At 41.8% G+C, this 6654-nt stretch overlaps 1 protein-coding gene across 3 annotated transcripts in view; it reads right to left on the reverse strand.

Annotated features, from left to right (window-relative positions):
- The window catches only part of ADAMTS9 (ADAM metallopeptidase with thrombospondin type 1 motif 9), a 167724-nt gene that overhangs the window by 37768 nt on the left and 123302 nt on the right, over window positions 1–6654 (reverse strand). The gene's annotated exons all lie outside the window — the stretch shown is intronic.

The raw sequence follows: 6654 nt of genomic DNA on the forward strand, positions 1-6654 counted from the left end.
AAATTAACGAGGGAAGGAGCATCGAAGGGTCAATATCTGGTGCTTGTACCCACACCCAAACCTCATCACTCCCTATTGGAAACTTTGTAAAATGTTTGTCACTAACTGACCAAAGGCCCGCGGCTCTTTTCTAACTTTTCTGAGCTGAGGAGGTAAACTTGGGACTCATTCTACAGCTGATCTCAATAAAAACCTTTGGAATCCAAGTATGTATGAGAGTGGTCCAAGTGTCTGCACTGGGCCAAACAGCCACGGGGTGGGCAGTTCTGCGAAGGCCAGACATATCTGAGCACAGCTTGTCTGTGGCAATGTGGCAAGAAAATAAAGGATCTGTTCTTACAGGAAAACCAGTTTGCTTGACTCTTTTAAAAGACCCTTTAGAAGATCATGATTCTAAGGGGTTAGGAAATGTATTGCTCTATAATGTCTTTCTTTTTCCCTCCCTCCTTCCTTCCTTCTTTTCTTCCTCCTACCTTTTTTTGTCCTTCTGGTTCCTTCATAGGTTCATTTATTTAAGAAGTGTTTTCAGTGCTCTAGGTGCTGTGCTAAATGCTGGGGAAAACTCTGGTGAACAAACTCTCTGACCTCAAATGGGTGATAATGTAGACAAGGAAAGCAGGCCACCACCGTTCAGGATGTTGAATGCTCAAGCACAGTGTTTCCAGATGTTGTGAGCACTCGGAGGAGAGCCATCTGACTCGGTTATTGGTGGGGAGATGTGATCTGCAAGGGCTTCTGAGAAGTGACATCTTAGGTGAGGTCTGAAGAATGGGCAAAGGTGACCGAAGTAAGGGAAGGAGTAGCGCAGCCTCGTTGTGATGCAGAGGCACTAAGGGCAAGAGAATACTTGGGGTAAAGGTGAAAGAAAGAATACTTGCCAGTCCTGGGAGATTTACTCCTTAATCCTGGGAGACATGTAACCCACATGCTCACAATACAAATTTGATTAAAGACCTCTGCTGTTATAAATAAACTTATATATCAGATTATAATACAATGAATAAGTAAATCATTTATTACAGTAATTTTCAAATGACTATTGCCTCATGAGCATTATAATTCTAAAGTGAATAAAACTGAGCATGGGGAGGTCAAATAAATTGCCCAAAGTTGGCAGGTGATATTAAAGCCCAACATTCATGTCTGGATACAGCATTTTTCTCTTCTACAATTGTTTGCCCTCCATCTACAAGCCCAAGCTCCACTTTTACAGTATCACGGAGGCACACTGATGCCCCTTCCCTGCTGCTCAGGCACCAGGCCGCACAATGAATGAAGGAGGTTCCCTGAGCTGCTCCATCCCACCAAGATTGCCCCAACAACAGGACTTACTGTCAACCAAGGGGACCAAGAATTTAATTGTTTGAAGGATGTGAGAGGCTCACCTAGTCAAGGGAATTGTACTTTATGCCAACTCTTCAGAAAGAGCCTAGATAAGCCATTAAAAAGGAAATAAAATAATTCAATGTAGATGAATGTTGACATGGGAGGCAACAGAATATAAATATTCAGAGCATGTGTTCTAGAATCAGGCTTCCAGGCTTCAAATCCCAGTCTTATTACTTACTAGATGCATGAACTTGGATGAATTAACCTATCTAAGCCTCAAGTTTCCTCATCTTTAAGTGAGGATGAAATTTTAATTACTTCATTAGAGAGTTATGGCAATGTTAAATGAAGTCCTCCACATAAAAATATTCAACACAGTACTTGGCCCATAGCTTAATAAACAATAAGATATCTTTATTATCAGGACTGGCCACCACCCTATATAAGTCTGGAGGATAAAACTCATATTGTAATCTATGGGAATGGTAGCTCTTGAATTGTGCAGTGCACAACATGTGCAACTGTGTGACTGCATAAAACATCCTGATGATTATGCTATCGTGGGTATGCAGACCTTGTGCTCCCCACAGCGGTCACCTGTGTTATTTCTCAAAATGAGGAGGCTGCTGTTTACTATGTGCCCAGCATGAAATACATCTTGCCAACAAATAAGTGGGTTTTAATAATTCATAGGAGGGAAGCAAAAGAGAAAAATGCACACTCAAAAAGCAAACAAGAACTCTGAAGTGCTTGCCAAGGACTGCTAAGAAGAGAACTTCCTGTATTGGCATAGGAGGCCTCCAGCACATCCCCTCCAATGGGCCTCAGCTCTGAGGCTGGGCCTTGGCATCCTCACTGACACTAGCTCAAGGTGTCACTCATGGAGGCAAGAAAGTCAAGACACATGTCTGTGCAAGGTAGGTGCCAGGGAAGATGGTAGCAGAGGGAGTGGGTAGGCACGGAGGTAGGAGGAAGAGAGGAGGGTGAGTGCTGTGACTGAGGAAGGTCTGAAGGGTGCTGTTCTACTCAAGTGTGCTGTTTAACAAGGATACCTTTGATCATGAAATTAGGCACAATGAATAATTATACCAGGACTTTGCCAGGCATAAACAGGAACTGCCCACAGGCAATCAAGACTTGGGATCCAGTCGCTATCAACACTCACTCTAGGCTTAGTTGCTGTAAGGACATTCTAAAAGGGAACCCAGCATGCTCTGCATAGGCTTTTTGATGGCTCTTGTCCTTCCTCCAGCTGGCCCTGGGCCTCACTTTGCCAATTCAATATCAAGTGAGGGTGCCCCCTAGTGCTCTACCCCCTCTTACCACCCAGGTCCCCCTTTCTCAAACTTTGCACTTCCGGTTCAGGCAGGCGAGAAAACATGGTTGCAGAAGGGTAACTATTAGAATCTGCTTTACTCAGTGCCTAAAGATTCTTTTGTCTTTGTGAGAATGGTTGACCTCTCACTTTGAAATATGGCCACAGGTCGGGCCATCTGCGTAGGTGTTCTGCTTGCTAGCAATATTTGAGGAAGGGTTTTAAAGGATCCATCTGCATAGAACATGCAAAGATGCACACTCCTAAGCCTGTTTTGTAAGATCAGAGAAGGGACTTCCTCAGTGCATACTTGGCAAGGTTTCCACTCTTTGGAATTCAGAAGAAATTGTAAATGGAGCTTGCATTTCCTCGATTGGCTCTAGCATTTTCAAAAGTTGGCTAAAGCTTGAGCAGTCAGCTTAGATTCATTTCGGAACACTCTCTTACTTTCTGTTCCTTGGAAGTGTTGCACAGGGTGGAGTCTGGCACCAGACGGAGAGGGAGAGGGAGAAAGCCGGCAGTGGTGGGTCTGAAACAAGACTACAGAAAGAATATAGAGGTAACGCTGAGGGAAACAGAGATCAGAGAGCCTTTTCTTCCTTCCGTATCTGATATTACCAATCCCCGAATCACTCTGTCATTGCTAAAGTCCTCAGAACAATTCTGCATCATTATTATTATCATCCCCATTCTACAGGTGGCAAACCCAAGGATCCAAAAAAAATCAAGAATCCTTGTTCTAAGTCACATGGCTAAAAAGTCACAGTCCTGGATATGAAGCAGGTCTGCAGAATTCCACAGCCCCTGGGGCTCCCAATAACTTGTGTGGCTCAAGTGAAATTAATTTGAAATTTAACTACTTTAGCCATTCCTCCACACCACCGTCTGGTGGAGGTAAAAAAAAATATAGAAAGAAAACAAGCAAAAAGTTGAATAGAAAGAAGGAATGAAAGTTCTAAGGAAAAGAGATGACTGCAAACGGATCCAATCCATCAGGAGCGTGAGGGAGAGGGAAGGACGGGGCAGAAGGCTGACCCCCACATGGGTTAGCAATGCAGTTGTAAGAACACAATTCCATTCAAAATTGCATCAAAAAGCATAAAACACCTATGGATAAATTTAACCAAGGATGTGTAAGACCTATACATTGAAAGCTCTGGAACACTGATAAAAGAAACTGAAAATGACACAAATAAATGAGAAGAAATTCTGTGCTCATGGAAGAATTAGTATTGTGAAAATGTCCCCATTACCCAAAGCAATCTACAGATTTAATGTAATCCTTATCAGAATTCCAAAGGCATTTTTCACAGAAATAAAAGGAACCATCCTAAAATTTATACGGGACCACGAAAGACCTGGAATAGCTAAAGCAATCTTGAGAAAGAAGAACAAAGCCCAGGCATCACGCTCCCTATTTCAAACCATATTATAAAATTATAGTGATTAAACCAGAATGGTATTGGCATAAAAAAAAGGACATCTAGATCAATGAAACAGAATATAGAGTCCAGAAATAAAGTCACACAGATATGGTTAATTCATTTACAACAAAGAAGTCAAGAATATACAATGGGGAAAAGTCCGTCTCTTCCATAAATGGTGGGGAATTCCATAAATGGACAGTCACATGTAAAAGAATGAAATTGGACTCCTACCTTACATCATGCACAGAAATGAACTCACAGTGGATTAAAGACTTGAATCAGAAAGATTTGAAAACATAAAACTGCTGGAAGGAAACATAAGGGGTATGATCCTTGACATCAGTCTTAGCCGGCTATAACCATTCTGAATGTGACACCAAGAGCAAAGGCATCAAAAGTAAAAATAAACAGGTGGGACTACATCAAACTAAAAAGAGGCAAAGGACCTAGCCAGACATTTCTCAAAAGAAGACATACAAATAACCAACAGATATATGAAAAGATGCTCACCATTGCTAATCATCAGGGAAACGCACATCAAATTCATACCTCTTTAGAACAGCGATTAGCAAAAAAGCAGCAAGTGTTGCTGAGAATCTGGAGAAAGGTGAACCCTTGTACACTGTGCGTGGGAATGTAAATTAGTGCATCCTCTATGGAAAACAGTATGGAGGTTCTTCAAAAAATTAAAAACAGGGGGCACTTGGGTGGCTCAGTCAGTTAAGCACCTGCCTTTGGCTCAGGTCATGATCCTGGGGTCCTGGGATCAAGCCCTGCATCGGGCTCTCTGCTCAGTGGAGAATCTGCTTCTCTCCCCTTCCCTCTGTGCTCACTCTCTCTCTCAAGTAAATAAAATCTTAAAAAAAAAACCAAAACTGAAAACAGAACTACCATATGATTCTGCAATTCCACTTCTGGATATTTCTCTGGAGGAAATAAAATCACTAATTTGAGAAGATACCTGCTCCCCCCACCCACGTTCACCGCAGCATTATTTACAATAGCCAAGACGTGGAAGCAACTTAAGCGTCCATCGATGGGTATATGAATTAAAAAGTGTATATATCTATATCTACATCTACATCTACAATGGGATACAACAGCCATAAAAAGAAGGAAATCCTGCCACCTGTGACAATACAGATGGAACTTGAGGGCAATGTGCTGAGTGACATCAATCAGAAGAGAGCAACAAATATTGTATGATCTCAATTATATATGGAGTCTTAAAACAATCAAACCTATAGATACAGATAACAGATCAGTGTTGCCAGAGGGGATGGTTAGGGTCTAGGTGACTGGGTGAAGGGGGTCAAAAGGTACAAACTTCCAGCTATAACAGAAATAAGTCCTGGGAATCTAATATACACAGGGTGACTGTAGTTAACAATACTGTCTCATACATTTTGAAAGTTGCCAAGAGAGTAGATCTTAACATTTCTCATCACCAGAAAAAAAAAACAAAAACCTGTAAGTATGTGAGGTGAGAGAATTTACCTATAACACTTATTAATAACATACCATGGTAATTATTCTATAATAGATATATATATCAAATCATCATCTTTTCACCTAAAATAAATACAATATTATATGCCAATTATATCTCTATACACCTGGAAAAAAATTAAGTGGTATTGCTAGGAGCATTTGTGCCAATTTTTTTTTCTTTTTAATTTATTTATTTGACAGACAGAGATCACAAGTAGGCAGAAAGGCAGGCAGAGAGAGGAAGGGAAGCGGGCTCCCTGCTGAGCAGACAGCCCGATGCAGGGGCTCGATCCCAGGACCCTGGGATCATGACCTGAGCCGAAGGCAGAGGCTTTAACCCACTGAGCCACCCAGGTGCCCCTGAGCCAATTTTTTTTTTTTTAAACTGCAGTGGTAGTATCTCAGAATGGTTTACATTTAGAATCAAGTCTTACTCCTTCTACTTGCTGGGCATGTGACGCTGGGACAGAAGATACTGGCTCTCCGAACTCAGTTTCCTCGGCCGCAAAGTGGGATGATAATAGCGACACCCATTTTGCCTAGTGAGGGGATGAGCAGAAAATTCAGAGCACTGAGCCCGCCACTGTTTCTCCCTCTTCTAAAATCCATTCTTGGTGGGAAATTTCTTATTATTCATATCACTAAAGCGCTGACAGCGTGCACTTTTTGTTTCATTCCAAAGTCAGAGGACTCAGTTTTGCTTTCTTATACTTTCCCCTCTTTCTACAATGTATTCTCTTCTGGAACCAGACCCTCCCTCCTCCTACAGTCTTACCTTCTCTAGCCAGACTTTTCTCCAGGGACACACAGTGTTTTCTTTAACTAAACATTAACTTGGAGAGGGAGAAAAACAGGTCTATCTATTCCTGCATCCACTGAGCTGTTTTTCAGATTCCATCTTTTTTTTTTTTTTTTTTTAATGTTGGAAATGCTTCACTAATTAATCAGGGATTCACAAGAGTGTCTGTCTTGGACTTGACAGCCAAAGTCACGAAAGGAGACACACGCAGAGCAGGTCCTACCTGGAGTCTGCCTTGTGGCTGGTGGAACTAATACGGGATGCCCAAGTTGGGATATATGTATCGAAAATAT

The sequence above is a fragment of the Meles meles genome, chromosome 20 (assembly GCF_922984935.1).
Source record: "Meles meles chromosome 20, mMelMel3.1 paternal haplotype, whole genome shotgun sequence".
NCBI lineage: Eukaryota > Metazoa > Chordata > Mammalia > Carnivora > Mustelidae > Meles > Meles meles.